Source organism: Rhynchophorus ferrugineus, unplaced genomic scaffold (genome assembly GCF_030347505.1).
Source record: "Rhynchophorus ferrugineus isolate W39M unplaced genomic scaffold, kcgeb_rfMv2 rfM6, whole genome shotgun sequence".
Classification (NCBI taxonomy): domain Eukaryota; kingdom Metazoa; phylum Arthropoda; class Insecta; order Coleoptera; family Curculionidae; genus Rhynchophorus; species Rhynchophorus ferrugineus.
Window position 1 is genome coordinate 5,893,646 of NW_027472585.1, and position 22,492 is coordinate 5,916,137.

Sequence of the window (22,492 nt, forward strand, 5' to 3'; positions counted from 1 at the left end):
CAACACAGTTACCTTCTATCTGGTACGCCGTCTATACCTGGTACAGGTATAGTCGGCTCTAAATCCGAACGTAGCGGCAACATGGTACAATACGCGCGTTCCTAGCTATCATTTGGGTTAATTCGAAATTGATGATATGTATCGAAAACTTAAGAAATACAAAGAAATATTTATATCACAATACTTGGTTTTATTTAAAAATAAAGTACCATTCAGTAACAAACAGTTTCAAATAAATAATTCCTAAAATTATTAAAACCAGAGCCAATATATCTGTACTCAACAAAAGAATATTTTTTAAATTAATTTCAATTAGAAACAATGGAGATTAGAAAACAATCAGTAAGAGAAAAGAGATAAACAATAAGCAATCGTGACTGAAATGGTGCCATATAAAATAAATCATCACTGTTTATTATTTTATTTTCTATAAACCATAACAGTTGATTTTATTTAAAAATAAAGTACCAACATAAATACAACAACAAACTGTATCATATAAATGATTCCTAAAATTATAAAAAAGACAAATGAAAAATTAATAAAAACCAATATATATGTACTCATTCAAACAATATTTTTTGAACTAATATCAATTAAAGTCAATGAAGAATAGAAAACAATCAATACGAGATAACAAGTAAATAATAAGCAATCATGAGACGTGATTGAAATAGTGCCATATGAAATAAATCATCAGTGTTTATTATTTTATTTTCTATAAACCGTAACAGTTGATTTTATTTAAAAATAAAGTACCAACATAAATACAACAACAAACAGTATCATATAAATGATTCCTAAAATTATAAAATGACGAAAGAAAAATTAACAAAACCAATATATATGTACTCATTAAAACAATATTTTTAAATTAATTTCAACTAAAATCAATGAACATCAGAAAGCAATCAATAAAAAATTACAAGCAATGAACAATCATGAAGAAAATCATCAGTTTTTTATTTTCTATAAACAAAGTTATGATCTCGGTTAACCGAAAGGTTTACTATAATTACTAAGATTATTAAATTAATGGTGTATATATTCCTTCAAGATATTCCACGGTTATGAATAGTTACTCATTACAAATGGGCGAAAGACGTTACAATTTCGTTACATCAAATTTAAACTAGAACGAGTTAAGATAAGAAACCTTGAAAAAAATTTCACGCATTCCAATAATGGTATTATTGTTAGAGGATCAATATTAGTTGTTCGATCGACCAAATATTGATTCAAGACGAGAAAAAAAAATTGGGCAATCTAAGACGGTAAGTTTGGCGATTAAATTTGTTTTTTTTTTTCACGTGACAGAAACATCTTCTGATCATTTTAACCGACATTAAAACCAAAACAAACATGCCGGGAATAATGTTCGTGTCTCTGATAATCCGAGTGGTAAATTATCAATTATTTACTGGACACATAAAAGAGTTATGAAGTTTGTTCAAAAAAAAATAGAAGGGTTTTCGATAATTATTACGATTTTTCGTTAAGTCAGAACGACTGCGCGTTTTGCCGCTTCGTTGTTGTTGTGGTACGAAGCCGCATGCTTGAAAGAATAACGCACGAAGATAAAACCGAAGAGGGAGAGATTGAAGAACGCGGAGTGCCTCGCGGAGACTACAACAATACGTTAAGAAAGCAACCTGAAATGTTTTAGGTAATATAAACAAACAATTATCGAGGGAAAAATTACGATATACTTTCGATTCTAGGCTAAATATCCGATTTTCCTTGGAAGAAATCGGTATTAACCGCATGTTGTGAGGGTTCGAATATGAAATATCCCTGTCAGTTTTCGTACCTGACTCTTTTTCAACGTTCGTGATTTATTTCACCCCACCTGACCTGGTACCTGAAAATTAATGGCCCGTTCAATGTTCCTCTATTATTTTTAATTTTAATTCTTTTCTGATGATCTCTATCAGCTGACTGTTGAGAGAAGAAAAGGCAAAGATAATTTATTCATATAGTTTCCTCATAATTTTTCTATTAGATACGATATCTTGCTTTTTATATTAATCGACTTAAATAATGAAAATTCTAGATAAAGCAAACTAACTACAGTCTGCTAAAAGTTATTTTGTACACACGTCATTTCGATTTCAAACCTCGATATTAGCTATCAAAACGTCGCAATGTTGCCGCATCGACTCTGAGTTTTAGTTCAGTTTGGCTTTGACATACAACAAAATTCTAATCTAAATAAAATAATTGAACAAAAATATTATCAAATATAATTTATTTTAACACTAGGGTGCATCTAAAATCTACAGTTAATTATACAGCCACGATAGTTTATCGTTTAGATTTATAACCTCTTATCTTGTTTTTAAGAATTTCGCATACGTCTGACAACCGGGCGAATTTGACAGGCTTGCTCGTTTACGTGTGCGAAATGATCAGACAGCATTGTGTCTCCTTTTTACTAGAATGAAATGAAAATGAAAATATTATCTGATTCTAGAACGAGTTTAGCCTAATTATTTTCTTTATTGTCTTAATTAATATACAAATATGTATTACTTCATTTAAAATTCCATGTTTATGATTATAATAACTAATAAAACTAAATAAAAATCATGTAGACTTATATTTGAGGCTCAGAAGTTTTTGCTGTTCTGAAAATAATCTTACTCATGATTCTTTTGTTATAATGTTCAATGATGAAGTAATTTAAAATTATTAAATTTTGGTGATTATTAAAATGTAATGGAAATTAAATATTTTAATATACAGACATTTGTTACTTTAATTAATATATTTGATATATAACATATTCCTTATCTTATAATGAAAATATTGTCAAAACAAGTTTTAGTAATATTAACGTATAATTTCAAATGTGTACGTAACGTCAAATGTTTAATTTCGACCACAGGACAATCAATAGTATTAATTAAACTGTCAAAATAAAATTCTTCGATTAATTATCAGTGCCTATCGCTACGTAACCAACGAAGAACTGCACGATGACTTGGAAATCAAATGGATTTGCGAAGTTATCCAAGATTTAGCTTAAAACACGAAAGAAGATTACTAAATCATACTAACGTGAAAGCAATACGACTATTGGATAACGCGCAGGATATCAGAAGATGGAAGCGAACCAAACCATACGAACTTATATAAAGTGTATACCTTTTGTGTAAACTATAGATAGCTATAAGATATTATAATTTTATAATTGAGGAATACATATTGATGTATTTATCTCGCACTCGTCTTGCTTGGGAACTGATCCAAGTACAAATGAAATGTAGTAATAAAAAAATTGTTTTAATGTATTTACGTTTCATAGCCAGCGTGAACTTCAATCATAAAAATTACTATGTAGATTATTTTGCGGACAAAATATGTTAAAATATTCGAAAATATCCATATATCGCCGAATATGCATTGCGTATTCGATTATGTTAATTTTTTCGGTGAATTAATCTATTGTTGAATGAAAAATATACAATAGGGCAATAGTTTCATTGTTCTGTTTAAACTAATCATTCATAATATGTTTTATTACAAAAAAATTGGTGGCGTTCTCTTCATAAAATTAAACAGGAACTCCTTATAGTTTAAAAAGAAATTAATTTAAATCAAATACGCTCCATTGTTATCGACATTATTCCAATCAGCGAAGGTCTTCTGACGATGATGGAAATACTGCGTTGCTTATCATTTAATGCAGGCCTTTCTTCGATTGATTGACAAAATATCTCTATTGATCCTAGATCAATTAACTGTAAGTAGTGTATGGTCGACTATTTAATTTCAATCAGTCTACTTTTTTTATCAACGACTATAATGTTACAAAAACAGCTTTTCCTATATAGCAAATAGGTCAATATTTAGATTTATACCCATAGGGATAAAACATATATAACAATTAATAACAATTTCCCAACCGTAAATTTTGGTTCTTGCATCGAAACCATAATATTCAGTTTGAAATGTAAAATTCTAGAAAAATGCGTCAAAATGTGCATACCAACAATATATTTAAATTTGAAAAAGGGTGGAAGCATTTGGTTCCTAGTTTAAACAGGAACAATCAATCACTAAAGAAGAAAACTCTTCAGTCACGCTAAAATAGAAAACAAAAACCGTAAGTACTCGTTGAATGGATTGAATTGATAAAGCATATTCTGCGATGGGAACTGAAAATTATAACACATGTTGCATCAAATGAAGGACACTATATTACCTAATAAAATAACTGCGTAATTTATTGAGTAAATATCTAATACTAAAAAGAGAAAAATAAAATTTTTTCAAAAATATTGAACCGATTGATAATTTTAAAAATACATGTCCACCAGTGAATATCAATCATCGTCAACTCCTCCAAGCAGAGCAAGTTAAATATATTGGTATGCACTTAGATCGACACCTAATCTGGAAGAAGAACATACTCTCTAAACGAAAACAACTTCGACTAAAATTATATCAAATGTATTGACTCATCAGGCGCAAATCCAAGTTATCATTAGATAACAAGGTATTGTTATATGTATCATTAGATATCATTAGGTATCATTAGATAACAAGCTATATGATTCTATACTCAAGCCCATTTGGACAAATGGAATTAAATATGGGGTACCGCTAACTAATCTATCCATCATTCAACGGTTCCAAAATAAGGTGTTGCGTGCCATTGTTGATGCTCCGTACTATATTTCAAATAAAGTGATACAAGACGATATTCCTCTAGAACCTATAACGAGTGTAATTCAACGTGTTTGTGTGAAGTACTTCGAAAGAGTGTCAGTGCATCCCAATGTACTCGCTAATCAGCTAAATATGCGACGTGATAGTAAAGTGCGTAGACTAAAACGTTTAACACCACCTGATCTGATTACTGGACAGATGTAGACTTTAGAATAAGCTTTAGAATAAGACTAATTAATTAAGATAATATTTTATACAGAAAATTGCTTAATGAAGTGATTTTCTACATGCCATGTATATATAATATAGACATAAGAAATACTTATTGCCAATAGGTCAGATTGTGGACTCATGAAGAGTAATAAAAAAAATATATTTTTCTCTTTTTAGTATTAGAATATTTACTCAATAAATTACGAAGTTATTTTATTAGGTATCACAATGGGTAAACCAAGTAAAAGTGCAACCCGTATGAGGAAAAATAAGAATAAAGAAACAAAGATTGAAAACAAGGAACGGGGTCAGCCCAGAGGGTCTGCTACCTAGTCTAGGTAATTTGAAAAATATTGCAATCAAACTAGAGCAACAAAAAGTTGTTGCCCCATTGGGAATCGAACCCGTGAATTCCGCACGAGAGCTGAACGCTCTAATCAGCACACCATAGAAACAGCTGCCTGTGGTATTTCTACGACTTTCCATATTATATGATTAGTGCTAAAAAAGCAAACTGAATGTATTTTACACTGAACTACTGCCGATTTTCCGTCATATCAGTTCAGCAATAACATTATATACAAATATCTGGTTATTTTAGATTAAAAATATGTGAAAATTTTGAGGTGTTCCCTCGATTTCCCCGGATTACATCATCAGATCCAGACTTGTTTCCAATAGGACCACCTCGAAAGTGCACTCTTTCGAATAATAAAAAAATAATTTTGAAAATAGGTCTATAATTGACGGAAAAATCGACGAATATGCCTTAAAAAATATATACCGCCTAACATTGAACCTCCTCCTTATTTTGAAGTCGGTTAATAAACGAAACTTAAGGGTCTTATTTAAAAATTCTCGTCGATTTTTTTAACTAAACGTATATATTATATCAACAATAAACCGTAAATAACAAAATAAAGACTCATTCATAAACACAATAGGAATAAATGATTGTTTATCAGGGCGATTTCATTGAATATATATATATATATATATTCAAACTGGCGATACACATTTGATATTATTCCGGTTCTATTTCGGTAATTTCGACCATTTGCAAGTCAATATTTGAATAACCATCAATGATTTCCCACATTTACAATACATAATTCCATAGGAAAGTTAAAAATCATTCAGATTTAATTTACAAAGAATAGTTCATTGTAGAAGAAATTATGGTAATTGTGTCGTAGAAATAGTTGGAAAAATGAATGAAATTTACTTTAATAATGAAAGGATTGTTATAAAACAATCACCATATGAATGTGTAGACTATTATCGAGAATTTTTTAAAATAAATTAATAGTTCAGATATTTTAGGGGTCAATTAATACTAAACTCAAAAATCAACGAATGAATAAAATCAAAGTCTGATATCCTGTTTGCTTATTGTGAAGACTAATTAGTAAAAAAAAGAAGAAAGAGAAATTCCTTTCTACCTTCAGATTATTCAGTAACAAACATGACAAAACACTGACTGGAAGCTTGAAGATGGTACTGTTGAATAAGAGTCCTTCAAATGTTGAATAACCTAGACAAACCATTATAGAATTAAATCCATATGTTTTTTAGTTAGCACCCCCAACCCTCAAAAGATGCGTGTATAAATTTGACAGCTGTTGAATCATTAGTTTGTGAACTATAGTACTTAGAGTGAAGCAACTTTTGTTGTTGTGAAAAAATGGATAAAAAGGAATTTCGCGTATTGATAAAATATTGCTTTTTGAAAGAAAACAAAATTTGAAGCAAAAACTTGGCTTGATGCCGAGTTTTTGGACACTGCCCCAGGATCAAGGATTGGTATGCTAAATTTAGACGTGGTGAAATGAGCACCGAAGTCGGTGAACGCAGTGGACGCCCAAAAGAGGTTGTTACCGACGAAAACATTCAAAAAATCCACAAAACGATTTTAAATGACTGCGAATTGAAATTGAATGAAATAGCAGACACTCTAAAGATATCAACTGAACGTGTATATCATATCATTCACTAATATTTGGATATGAGAAAGGTCTGTGCAAAGTGGGTGCTGCGCGAGCTCCCTTTAGACCAAAAACAACGACGAGTTGATTATTCGGCAGCAGTGTTTGAAGATGATCAAGGGTAATAAACCCGAGTTTTTGCATCGATATGTGACAGTGGATGAAACATGGCTGCATCATTTAACTCCGAAGTCCAATCGACAGTCATCCATTTTGAAGAAAAAGAGAGTGCTGCTTCATCAAGACAAAACACCGTGTCACAAGTCAGTGAAAATGTTGGCAAAAATCCATTCTAATTGCTTCGTCATCCACCGTATTCTCCAGATCTGGAATCCAGCGACTATTTCCTGTTCTCAGATCTCAAGAGGATGCTCGCTGGGAAGAAATTTTCGTCTAATGAAGAGGTGATCGCCGAAACTGAGGCCTATTTTGAAGCAAAGGGCAAATCGTATTACAAAAATGGTATCGAAAAGTTGAAGGGTTACTATAATCGGTATATCACCCTTGAAGGGAATTATGTTAATGAATGGAAATATGAATTGTGTTATGTTATTATGTAATGAATAAAAAAAATAATTTTGCCAAAAAAAAAGTGTTTTATTATGGTAGGCGAGGGCTTCTCAATTGACCTGTTATAATAAAATGTAGTAAAATACAAATTAATATTTTTCCACACAATTTCTTCTCACTCTGATAAAAAAAAATAGTTACGTCCTTCTGTCTGATATCTTAAGAATGCCATGAGGATTTCCAAAAACATTCATAGTTTTTATGAATTATAATCATAATAAATTTCCAGAATAAACATGAAAGATGTATTTCAATAATTTTTTTTATTTAAAAAAAAATTAAATGGTATTTAACTGGCTTGTGTTACATTTTAACATGAATAGCACTATAATATGTAAAAGCAATATATTCTTTAAAATTAATTCGCATTTTTTATTTTCACTAATCAACACCCTCATATCGATACAATATGGAAATAAATAACTAAATAATATACTCAAGCACATATTCGTTATAAAACTTTTAAATCAAGTCAAAACAAATGGTCCCGGAAACCAAGACTTAACAAAATAGGATAAAAGTAACATTATATCAGTCTTTCAATGTTTATGTCTTTATTCTTAACGCACACGCAGCGCCATTTTTCCGACGACGTTTCGAAATCGATATGTCGCTTAACGCGTATAGGTGAAAATTTTGAAAATTTCCTTTTGAGGGCGTCAACAATGAATTACGTGTAAAACGTGCAACACTAACATAGGATTTTTATGTTGTGCGTAGGTAAAAAAGATAATTGCATTCATCGTAGAGAACTTTCCATTTATGTACCTTCGTATAGCGAGAATATTTATTACTCCCACAGCATCGTCATTACTTAGATTTCTCGTTATTAATTGTTCTCTAATTACTATCTACGTTGAAATATGAAGTTCCTATATAATATAAATTACAAGCACATTTTTTGAACAGGTCATTGTCAAAAAAATTAATTAAATGTCCATAACTATTGTGAGTTTTGTAATTAAAATGAGTCTAATATAAATTGCTCGCAAAGTATAGAAAACAAATTACAAACGTAATCTCCATCAAGAACCACACCATCATTTCAGCGCCTGTCTAACATTTTAATACCACTTTTGTAAAATGATTTATCGTTTGCCTCAAAATAGGCCTCAGTTTCAGCGATAACCTCTTCATTGAAGTGAAATTTCTTACCGGTGAGCATTTTGGCAACGGCCAGTAATCGCTGGAAGCCAAATCTGTCGAATACGGTGGATGTGGGAGCAATTCATGTAGTTTTATCATCGTTTTAATTGAGTTGTGACATGGTGCGTTGTTTCGACGAAACTTTTTTTTTCTTTGCCATATGCGGTGGTTTATCCAATAACACTAATATTCACTGTTTATGGTATCAATCACTGTCAAGATAGTTAACAAATATTACACCACGCACATCCTAAAATACCGAGATCACAACCTTTGTTGCCGTCCAGCCGATTGTTGTGCTTTCGGGCGCTTTGGACGACGTTCACCAATTGGTGTCCATCCATGTTCCATCCATATCGACGCAAAAATTCGGGTTTGTTACATTTAAATATGGCCAAACACTGCTTAGAATCATCAATACGTTCTTGATTTTGGTCAACAGTGAGCACCTATCCACTTTGAACAGAACTTTCTCATAGTCAAATGCTCATGCAATATAAAACCACCACATTCTTTTGATATATTTACGATGTCATCTAACTCACGCAACTACACTTTTCGATCATTCAAGACGATTTTGTGGATTTTGGACGTGCACTGCGTTCTGCATCAACGGTGTCTCCACCACCACGTTTGAAGTCAGAAAACCAACGTCTTATTATTGTTGTCCTTGCCATTGCTATGCTTGAACGATATTATTTCCCATCAAGAAGCAGTGTAAAATTAAAACACGAAATTGTTTTTGATCAATTATTTTGAAAATAACAAAAGTAGTGTGACTCTTAGCACAATAACTCACAAACTGATGGTTAGAATATCATAAAATTTTACCAACTTTCTTTTAAGGGTTAGTACTAACTGAAAAAGCGGCGAATGTGTGGCGACCGTCACGACCCTTTAGGCCACCCCGAATTCACCACCAGCAAGTATAAAGGTTGGCAACGCCGGTGGATTGATACTATGCAGTTCCAGGCGATAAAAGACCATGACGACATGTCGTTCTCATTCCTTTTATTCATCCCCTTGTAATAGTACCACTTCCACAGCGCTACCGTACTTCCTCTACCTAACCTAATATCCTTTCAATTCTCCCATCGACCACATGTATCATTTAACATTGAAATAAACAGTATTACTTTAACCAGTGTTTTCAGTTCTCGTGCAAATTCCTTCCAAAAATAGTAATGAGTGTTCTGACAAATAATCGCAGCGGCAGCCAGATATTTCGATCGACTGACCGACCCGACGAACATGCCTACAAATGCAATAAAATTAGCGCCATCTATGTGTTAGGCCAGAGACTTTTCTGCCTATGTGGGCACGAATTTTGAACAAAAAAACGCATTTTCTTTGTTACGCCCGATACTTTTCAGTCCATGTCTATATGTCTATTATAAGTGTACTTATCTTGATATTATTTTGTCACTACTCTAGCTATAGTTGTATATTTGGATCTAGCTTTGGAATTTTGATACTATAAAAGTTAACAAAGCTTTTAAAATTATAACTTTTAGATATATACAGTGTGTGTGAGGCGCCGTGGTTTAGATGGTTAAAACGCCTGTCTAGTAAACAAGAGATCGTGAGTTCAAATATCGCCGGAGCCTTCCGCGAATATTTTTTCTAAATCATTTTCTGAACATTATTGCTAATTGCGGGAATTTGACCGCAAAGCAGTTTAAAAAACAATATGTTGTGACTTTTTACCGAACGCAACATAAAAAAGCGATAATTTGTTTTGTTTATAACCGGCCGCGCCAATGGTTTCGTCAGTGTTCCTTTCAAAATTCGTATAAGGTCACATTATGAAACGGTGCAACATAAAACTCCGGTTTTAATTGGTATTAATTGAATACACGAGCGAAAATATCGGAGTGGCGCCATAAATTCGTGGCAGGTTGAAATCGTGAATATTCAACCGATATCGCCACCTACCGCGTTTCTAATTCGTTTTGGTTCCGACGCCGATAACCCACCGGTCACAACAAAACCCGACTAAAATCGGTTCTTGTCCGATCCCATGCGCCATTCCGCGAACGCGAAAATCAATAACAAAACCCTCGGTTATCGAGAAACAAGAGAAAAACTAACAGCGTTCTAATGCAATGTCTTGATTTAATTTGAAATTCAAATATTCAGCTTTGCGGTTTTCCATCCTTTTATGGTTCGTGTCCGAGAAGTATTAATCATAATAGAGCAATAAAAAAAAACCTGATATAACTATGCAGTAACACTTTTAACATTTTTAAATATCTGCTTATAATGTTATAATAACAATTCTTGGATTACACTGCTGTTTTGTTAAATAACTTAATTTATTTATAGTTTGATGAATGCATTTATGCAGCTATAGTTCAAATAACCACATTTATGTCATTTATCAATTGCAAAAATAAAATTATAGAGAGAAAATACCTAATACCTCAATACGACAATCACTTTGAATTTGTTAATATGCATTCAACAATTGATCAGGTTCATACAATAACACAGGTCAATTAAAAAGTCCCCGGCCTGACACATAGATTAAAAGGAATTTCGCGTGTTAATAAAATATTTCTTTTTAAAGGGAAAAAATACAGTTGAAGCAAAAACTTCGCTTGATGCGGAGTTTCCGGACACTGTCCCAGCAAAATCAACCATCAAAAATTGGCATGTTAATTTAGACGTGGTGAAATGATCACCGAAGACGGTGAACGTAGTAGACGTTCAAAAGCAGTTGTTACCGACGAAAACGACGAACGAAAGTGTTTTAATACTCCACAAAATGATTTTGAATGACCGTAAATTGAAATTGAATGCTGCAAAAAGAACAATCTATTAAAATCAGAATAGAAAAAATTATTCACTGTTAAGTATTGATACAAATTTAGTACAGAACAAAATGAAAGGCTACGCTGTGTTGTTATTAAAAGTGTATTCTAGTCTATAAATTTGAAAAAATCTATTTATTTCATATTTTCAAGCTCTTAAGAATATTTTTCTAAATTTAAACATGCTCTTGAAGGGCTAAAGTTTGAAAATATTTGAAAAATCGATTTTTTCAAATTTCTAAAATGCAGGAACTTTAAAAGGCCAACAAAAAAAGTTTAATTAAATCAGAAAATTAGTGTCAAATAATAATAATAAATAATAACAATAATAATAAATGTCAAATAATAATGCTGCACTTGAATGATATTAAATAAATTTACTTTGTTGTTTGATTGTTTGTTATCTTCATTATCTAATATAGAATCACACTGAACAAAATCGGGTTCCAAGGTAAATGAGAAAGAAACACCTGATATCGATGAAACAAAACGATAAAACCATCAGCGTCGTTCACAACATAAATTAAAAACTAGAATATCTCTAGATCTTGTCGGTGGTTTGTTACGTCCGAGCAAAAGGAACCCAACCTGGACTCTATTGTTTACCACTTCATAATCAAAAGAACAAATTACATTTTCTTTTTCTACCTGAAACGAACGTCGCCCGCTGAGCTCTTCGGAGAACTATTGTGCCAAACTTCGACGTTACCACCTTGAGTTTGGTTTCATCTGCCCTTCAAATAACCAAAATTGTTAGTTCGGTACCGTATTACTTTTTTTACTTTTCTTCTGTCTTCTGTCCGAACAATGAGGACCATCATTTAACGTTGGCTGAAAAAAGTACCACTTTTCCAACCAATTAAAACAGACGTACTACATGACGTACGTTAAAAATACTTATCGGTCGTCTGAAAAATATCTCCTTGTCATATTTTGTTTGATTGGATATTAATTTGACATGATGTCGTTTACCATACATGGTGAGGCAACATTGATTGATTGTCGAGGTCGAAATATTCAACCAGTAGTAAATATTACAATTAGTGTATATTTACCACGTACTATTCTATATATATTTATATATACGACTATTAACTACTTATAGGAATAATACTGAAAACAAGCATTTGAGATGATGTTTCTTTTCTTAAGTATTCGTAAACATCAAAAGAATATTGTAATTAAATCTTACTGTGTAATTAATAGGAAGTCAATTAATACAATGCAGGTTATACACTATAAAACCTTGTTGATACTCATATCTCACAGATATGAAATGGCTAATTAGCAAGGTACATGAGGTGCATAATTAAAGAAGGAACTAACAACCTGGATGCATATAAATCACAGATTTCGTAGATGCAATACACTGGTTCAAAACTGTCGTGTTGAAAATGTATTGAATTTTAGAAAGCGACAATTTTAACAATTTATAACTTCTTCCGCTGAAATTCAAATAATACACGATCAATCTGATTTTGCGTTTTCTGTTCTTTAAATTAACTATTAATAATCATTATAAAAATCGTCTTTCGTTCGGTTGTATTGAAATTACTATTTCAACCACCCTGAAACCAATGCTAACACATTTATTTCGATAGGATATATGCACGGACAAGTTCAAGTCTTTCACTACAAGTCTGCAGCTAAGCTAAAAGCTGTAGTAATTAAGTTAGTGTTAATAACAGATTATATATATATATATATATATATATATATATATATATATATATATATATATATATATATATATATATATATATCCTATTAGAAACATAATTAAATTTTTCTAAAATATGTACCACAATTATTTAGTAGTAAAGCCAAAAATGAACTAATTATGATTCCTAAACCAGGAAAGCCACTTCCTGAAACAGTTTCATACGATGTCCCAATTATTTGAAGATCAAATAAAGTAAAAACACATTAAAAACAGTGCCTGCCGGCTTGGTTGGCGCAGTGGTAAAGACGACAGGACGGTCCACCTACTGTTGCGATAACCGCGGGTTCGAATCCTGCTGGAACATGGTCGTAAATTTATGTTTGTGATTGCCCTAGGCAAGAGTGTACAATCCAACAAGGAAAATGATCCTAGTCACACCAATAACCAGGCTGGGTAAGACCGGATGTCTTCTGGGATGATTTCTAAGTTGGCCACTCGTCAGTTGGTAGGCGTAGTGACGAGGGCCTTGATTTGGACCCTACGTTAAGTCCATTCCGGATAAACCCTCGTTGGTAAAAGGAGACTTTAAAATATAGAAAAAAACAGTGTCTATGATAGAATAAGTACATTGTGATTTCAAAACTATAACAAATTAAAATAAAAACAAATAGTTTATTAGTGCTAATTTACTATATTGCTAAAATAAATAATTTAAAAAATATCTACTGGCTGAACCTATCTATAGGCTGGAAAGATAAGATAAGCATAAGGAATCTAACAAATTAATATACCAAGATACAAAAAACACAATGTAAAGTCACTAGATCACAAATCCCAACCATATACGAGCATTTAGAGCCACAGAGGGTCCTTCCCCTGTTACATAAATCGTTCTCGAAACCTTAGATTCCAGACGACCGTTCTGAAGAGAAAGAAAACTATTTAAATGGTAACAGAACACCGGATTTATTTAAAGACATGACCCCAAGCCACGTAAAACGTGATGATAAGCAGAAAATGTTGACGGCGTCAGCAACGCGAGGGTATGCAAAACAAAGAACCGCCAATGGTACTGTTCCGAAAGAACGAAAATAATGCGAACCGAAAAAAAAAACTACTACTCGGCCATAGTATTTTGTTTATATGTGGTTCTTATAAATACGCAAGTAAAACTATCCACATTAAACATTTCATAATAGTAGAGCTGCCCACGCGTCAGCTCGCCCAGCCACTCTCGTGGGCAGGTTGGTTCAAATCCTGCTTTCAATCTGATCGGTGTACAGATTAACCGCAAAGGTCACATGCTAAGATTTTAATAATTACAGGTATTATTGTTATAATAAAAACTGTCGAAATAATGCATTAAATATCGTTAAACTGGACCACTCAGAAAAATACTAAGAATCGTAATAACATATATATTGAAATGATACGTACGACGTTTATTGATGCTAAATGGTAAACAATGTGTTTCATATCATCATCTATATCATCAGTTCATCAGTTGTTAACTATTCCACTTTCTACAAAACAGAACTAAAACTAAAAGCAAGGTTAGTAGGATTGTAAAATCTATAAGGTCTAATAGACAGAGAAAGGTGGTGAACCTTGTGGATCGAACATATTTTATGAATCCTTTATCTTGGGCGGGCGAAATGTAGGTTGTATAATGAATACAGTTACAAAATATATGAAAATAATTGCAAAAATCAGTATAAAACGTTAAAGTATTTAACGTTTTATACTTTAACGTTTACGTTAAAAGTATCGTTAGTATAATAAGCATCTTGATATATACTTGAATAGTTTGTTGTAAAATAGAATAACTTACTCCAAAAAAAATATTAAAAATTCAATACAAAAAGGAATATTGGAACTGACTGAGATAACCGGACTCTTAGGATACCATGGGCTTTGAATACTACTGGCATGGATGTTCTTTATACTGTAATTGTGATTGGCAGTGACAAAGAATAATCTAGCGAACGATATACCATACTGCTTCATATGGAAGATAAGATAAGATAAGATATTTCTTAAAACTTAAAAAAAACCTTTCAATGATTTATAATAAACCTTTAAAAGAGGTACTTAATTTCAAAATATTGGAATATTTTGGTACTTAATCGCCAAAAGTTGGAATAAGTTATTCAATGCACTCCTGCATTGATACTCCGCATCAAAAAAATTATCATACTAAAACGTTCACGAGTTAACTCCATCTTTTCATTGAGATTGTCTAGTCACTGTAAGTAACATAAGTAGTTACCCTGAAGAAGCTTATGTTTATAAAGGTCAAACTTCCAATTACAAACAAACTCTTAATATTACCAAGGCTCAATATATAAACAGCAAGCCTCTTAAAACCTTCGTATAATAAAAAAACACAGAAGCCATCTGAATTTAAAATAACTATATACATAAACTGTTGACTTAATAACTAATATTTAACAGGTCAATTGAAAAGTAACCGGCCTGGCCCACACATGGCGCCACTAGAATTAAATCCATATATTTTTTAGTTAGCCCTAACCCTCAAAAGATGCGTGTATAAATTTGACAAATGTCGGATCATTAGTTCGTGAATTATAGCATTTTGAGTGAAGCAACTTTTGTTATTGTGAAAAATATGGATAAAAAGGAATTTCGCGTGATGGTAAAATATTGCTTTTTGAAGGGAAAAAATACAGTTGAAGCAAAAACTTGGCTTGATGCCGAGTTTCCGGACACTGCCCCAGGAAAATCAACCATTAAGGATTGATATGCTAAGTATAGACGTGGTGAAATGAGCACCGAAGACGGTGAACCCAGTGGACGCCCAAAAGAGGTTGTTACCGACGAAAACATTTTAAAAAATCGACAAAATAATTTTGAATGGCCGTAAATTGAAACTGAATGAAATAGCAGACACTCTAAAGATATCAACTGAACGTGTACATCATATCATTCACGAATATTTAGCTATGATGAATGAATAACAACGACGAGTTGATGATTCAGAGCAGTGTTTGAAGAGGATCAAACATAATAAACCCGAGTTTTTGCGTCGATATGTGACAATGGATGAAACATGACTCCATCATTTCACTTCGAAGTCAATCGACAGTCATCCGATTGGACTGCACACGATGAACTCGTTCCAAAGCGTGGGAAAACGCAACAATCGACTGGCAAGGTTATAGCGTCTGTGTTTTGGGATGCTCATGGAATAATTTTCATTGACTACCTTGAAAAAATTCTTAAAAAAGGAAGGACCATCAACAACATCTATTACATAGCGTTATTGGACCATTTGAAGGGCGAAATCGCCGAAAACGGCCGCATTTGGAGAAAAAGAAAGTGCTGCTTCACCAAGACAATGCACCGTGTCAAAAATCCATGAATTGTGCTTCGAACTACTTCCTCATCCACGGCATTCTCCAGATCTGGCCACCAGCGACTATTTCCTGTTCTCAGATCTCAAAAGAATGCTCGCTGGGAAGAAATTGTCGTGGAATGAAGAGGTGATCGACGAAACTAATAAATCATCGCGAAATAGGCCTCTATTTTGAAGCAAAGGGCAAATCGTACTACAAAAATGGTATCGATATGTTGGAGGATCGCTATAATCAGAGTATCACCCTTGAGGGGAATTATCTTGAATAAACAAAAATTAATTTTGCCAAAAAAATTTGTTTTAATATATCAGGCCGGGGACTTTTCAATTGACCTGTTAATGATACTTGATAATTACAGCTTAATTATCGATTATCTATTAATAAAAGTTAATAAACTCAATTTTTCGAAGCATTCACTACCCTACAAACACGATACTTTTAAAATAATTTTAATTATCAACGTAAAACCGATTTTTGTACGAACGCTATGCCAACAGACTGTTATAAAAGTAATTTATTGAACTAGCCGAATATAGTCAAGTGTTTTCAATTTGAGATCTGGGACCAGTCACAATTAAAGTTCGAAAAAAAGCTAAATGCAAAACAGCGATGACCTCGATCGGTCGTTTTTTCGACTAAGATTAAAATTAAAAAGTCACACACAGGCCAAAAAAAACGACAGACCGTTGCAATTTCATTAGCGTGTTCGGCGTAATTGTATTTTTTCGCTTTTAATTTTGTCACGACCAATAAATATTTTATTTGGGGTTTTTACGTCGAGAATAAATAACCAACCGATAGTGAAAACATTATTGTTAAAATAATTAGTTTTAAAAGATCAACAGCCATGAAAAAACCATTACCACTCAAAAGTGTGTGTTTAATTATTAAGATGATTATGGTAGATACATTTAAGATCTTAACATTCAGCAATGGGAATGAATAGGTCGTACTTTAATTAAAAGTCTAAAATTAAAAGGTATATTTTATATGTTTTAAAGTCTCCTTTTAACAACTATGGGTTTATCTGGACTGGACCTACAGTTTAACGTGGGCTCCGAACCACGGTCCTCGGCATTAAGCCTGCCGACTGGTGAGTGATCAACTTAGAAATCATCCCAGAAGACATCCGGTCTTACCCAGTCTGGTCACTGGCATGACTGGGATCATTTTCCTTGTCGGATTCTGCACTCTTGCCTAGGACAAGACATAAGAAACTTATAGACTATACAAGTTTATAGAGTTTCGTTGGCGAATTTTGTGATTTCCTATGTGCTGAGCAATAGTGTTGCTTCCAAGTTGCCATTGTGTAACATTATCTTATGTATTAAGGCGAAATCTTCGATAAACTTTTAGGATTTCGGTGAATGAAATGAAACAGTGGTGTTTACATTATGTGACCGTTATTTATTGAAGTAATATAAAAATGTGGAAAATACAAAATAGATAAAACGGATGGCAGCAGTGTTACCTGGTTACGAGGCTTGGACAGTCGATGGTGGCACATCTGCACTAGTCAGATAATGAAAATCAAAATACCATTCAATACCATCCCAGATAAACGTCTCGGGGTTGCCAGCTATTCGTTATCGTGTTCTAGTTGTCGCTGCTGGTACACCGCCGATGTTCAACATCCGGGGTAATATTTCTGGGTACTTTGTTGACCGTTACTCCACAATATAAAATTCGACATGTCTCAAGGTCGCTACAAACTCAGAAATTAATTTTATTTCGAGGTTATCGTGTAGTTCTTCATTTTAATGTGGAGTTAAACACTGATAATTAATCCAAGAAGAGTCCAAATAGGCTTTATTATAAGATAAAACGAAGTTGAGAGTGCCTTCTAACTGATCAGTAGAGTTCTTTGATTTAGAGTCTCATATGGTATTGCTTTTCTTGCTCTTATCTAACATAATATTATTTACATTTCCTTGAAAATAGTTAATATATAAAACATATTTATTGTTACTGCAATCTACTCTATTGTCTTCTTCACTTCTTAGAAGCAACGGTTTTGAGTATTTCAAGCTCAAATTATCACTTTAAAATATTACTTTTCAGCCAATGACAAATATAAACAAGCATATGTTAGTATTTAAATTAAAGTATTATATTAACCAGTAACTATCTGAGAAATTCTCAATTATAGTAAATGCAAATTTAACATATTTGCCAGCTTTATTTAACTATAATGTTTACTAGATAAGATTTCAAAAATTGCGTGTAGGAATTAATAATTTTTCTCACGATTTTAACTCTTGAACTTTTGATTTGAATTCCCAAAAGCTTTAACAAGCTTAAACGCATGAATCATGTTAGCTTTTATACCTTTACTTGTTTATTAGTTTATTGGTAATTGCTGTAAGTGTTTTGGGATTACCTTTCTTGACTAGTTTCGAATTAAGAAATTATTAGTTTATACACAATAAATGAATGAAAGTGATGCTTATTAAAAATGGACTTTGAACTAGTTAAAAATAATGTTATTTATCGATAAACTTACTAAATATAACAAATATTATGTACATCAATTTTAATGTATCAAGTAATTTACATAATGATTAGTTGTGATTAAAGTTTATATTAAACTTTCCTAAATACTATAACAGTCCGTCAATAAACAGAAATAATAGCATCCACCATGTTTTGAATACATGTTTTAGAAAAAAAACAGCCGATTTTTTTTTCCAGAATACTAGTGAACAATGGCTGATTTACCTAACATAGTACCCAATCTCCATAACCATTATACTTTTTGTTATAAAGAGTATTATTTCGTATCAAAAAACAATGTTTAATTACTTTTTTTTAAATAGTAGTAAAGAAATTCTAACATATCAAAAAAGAACAAAATGCAATGTCCACATTTGGAAATCTAGAGCAGAATTCATCCACAGACCTTAGAAAATGCGACCAAAGCAACACACGGAAGTCATAAACTCATACCCCTCGGCCAGAATGTCAGAATTAAACAAGAAACATTCTATACTGCAATAAAAGAAGCTAAAGCATCTTTGCACATGTGATATACCACATATGGGAAGTATGTTGGAGACAACAGCGAATAATCAGTCACAAAAAAACAGAGGGGCAACTGTATAAATAAACGGATCCAGGCTAGATAGTTGACCAATTGATACAAATTGAATTTACCTATAACTATACTGTCATCCAATATAGCAACAAAATTAAGTATGTTATGATGAATCTTGATGTAAAACTTAATGAGAAAAAAACTGAAGTTTAAAATATAGGAAAATGACTTTCATATACCGACTATCAATCAGGAAGTTAAGATAATTGCAAAGAGATATAAGGACCGACTCCATTATCACATCAATATCGACAATTCTAGGATAACACCAGAAAGGGACGCATTAAAAAGAATCAAACTATTTAACCTTGAGTACTTTAGGACTATGATCTCAATTTAAAAGTAAAACATCAGTATTAATACATAGACATTATTACACCAGAGCCTAAGATAGTGTCGATGGGTCCTCCTAAATAAATATAGCTAGATTTAAATTGTAGACAAATTGTAGTTTAGCCGCCAACGACTAGATACAATATAATAAATAATGGCCAAGAACCAATAATTATATCTGGGAGACATAATCAGACCAATAAGATTGTAAGGTAAACAATTTAAACTTCTAATCCAAAAATAATAATGATATTATAAAAAAGTTCGAAGTATAAAATAAATAGAAAACAAAAAGATGAATTACGTGGTAACTTTGCTCATAAAGGTATTTATTTATAATTCTTAAACGTTACAATACAAACATTTTAATACAAATCAACACGGAAATGTTCTTATAATTGGTCGATGATTTTCATAAAGAACGACGTCCACGATCATCATCATAATCATCATCGGCTTTTAATCGAAATCGTTAAACAAAAGCATAACTCGCTCGGATCGAGACGAAACATTTTACCACCCCAGGGTCTCCTTCGAAAAACCTTTCAAGGTCGGAATCTAACGTAAACCGTCGGAGGATAGGCGGAAAAAAGTTAATTGTCGGCTTTTAGCAGCGCTTAAGAACACTGCTTTTCGCCTGTCAAGGAGATGATGGGCGTTCACCGTCCGAAGATAAATCTTCGAGCGCCACGAAATATGAGTGAAGTTTCTTCGGTGATGGGGCTTCGGACCCGGCCATCAGTCCCGGAATGTTTCTTCGTTCATTCGTGAAAAACAGATTATAAGATATGGTTTATGCTTTATGTAAATTGACTTGAAAATATTAAAGGTCATCTGAGTCATAAAATAATTTTAAAACCAAATGTTTTATTTCACTTTTAATTTCCAGAAAGCCTTTCCAAGAAAGCCTCTTTTTCTCTTATATTCGGTAATATTTGTAACCTTTGTTTTCTTGTTCATTATTTTTCTTATCTATTACATTGTTATTAGTTGTTTCTAGCCGATTAATTAACAATTTATCATTAGGAGGTATAACAGATAAATTGAAAAGTCCCCGGCCTGACACATAGATAGCGCTACTAGAATTAAATCCATGTTTTTAGTTAGCCCTAATCCTCAAAAGATGCGTGTATAAATTTGACAGTTATCGGATCATTAATTTGTAAATTATAGCATTTTGAGTGGAGCAACTTTTGTTATTGTGAAAAAATGGATAAAAAGGAATTTCGCGTGTTGATAAAATATTGCTTTTTGAAGGGAAAAAATATAATAATATATAAATAATAATATATAAGCAACAACTCCGGACACTGCCCCAGGAAAATCAACCATCAAGGATTGGTATGCTAAGTTTAAACGTGATGAAATGAGCACCGAAGACTTGATTTTGAATGACCGTAAATTGAAATTGAATGAAATAGCAGACACTCTAAAGATATCAATTGGACGTGTATATCATATCATTCACGAATATTTGGGTATAAGAAAGCTCTGTGCAAAGTGGGTGCCGCACGAGCTCACTTTTGATCAAAAAAACGACGAGTTGATGATTCGGAGCAGTGGTTGAAGATGATCAAGCGTAATAAACCCGAATTTTTGAGTCGATATGTGACAATAGATGAAACATGGCTCTATCATTTCACTCCGAAGTCCAATCGACAGGCATCCGAGTGGACTACATATTATGAACCCGCTCCAAAGTGTGGGAAAACGCAACAGTCGGCTGGCAAGGTTATGGAGTTAATTTTCATTGACTACCATGAAAAAGGAAGGACCATTAACAGCGACTATTACATAGCGTTATTGGACCGTTTGAAGATGATCAATGATCGGACGAAATCGCCGAAAAACAATCCACCGTGTCACAAGTCAGTGAAAACGATGGCAAAAATCCATGAATTGGGCTTGGAATTGCTTCCTCATCCACCGTATTCTCTAGATCTGGCCCCCAGTGGCTATTTCCTGTTCTCGGATCTCAAAAGATTGACACGGCTATTTTTCTATTAAATGCACCTTACTTACTACACTACATATGATCAAATTGTTTGAATTTGTGTCCTACTTCAGCGTTATCCACTCCAATCCAATGTCAATGTTATTATTTCAACCCATGCATTCACTGAAATGTCTTTGCCGAATATTTTTCATTCTTCATCACTAGGAATAATGTAATGTAAATTCGTATTCATCATCTTAAACTGATAGGGCAACCAATATACCCAGTTTTGAATGCTTCATAATAATTCAAAATCAAGGTTTTCAAAATGTTCAAATAATTCACCTGTACGCACTTTGTATTTCACGAGTTCAACTAAAATCTTATATAAATCTTAATCCAATAGTTAATAGCGATGCGGTTGTTGAAATATATATAATTCTATCATTTGTGAACTATCTAAAACAATATTTACGTATTATTTCTGAATAAATATGACATAGTTAGTGTGACAATAGAGAATATTAACGTTAAAGCGCCAGTTAAAACATTTACTGCTACCCTTTGTTAGCAGTATAAGTATAATACCACATTTTTTTTAAATATCGATATATCGAATTTTTTTTAAAAATATCGATATTTCAAGAAAAATGTCGAAACTTCAAGAAAAATATCGATTTTACAATAG

The 22,492-nt window shown here is 32.5% G+C and overlaps 1 protein-coding gene across 2 annotated transcripts in view; it reads right to left on the reverse strand.

The window, feature by feature from the left end:
* Egfr (Epidermal growth factor receptor) overlaps window positions 1-22,492 on the reverse strand; it is a 178,162-nt gene that overhangs the window by 44,286 nt on the left and 111,384 nt on the right. The gene's annotated exons all lie outside the window — the stretch shown is intronic.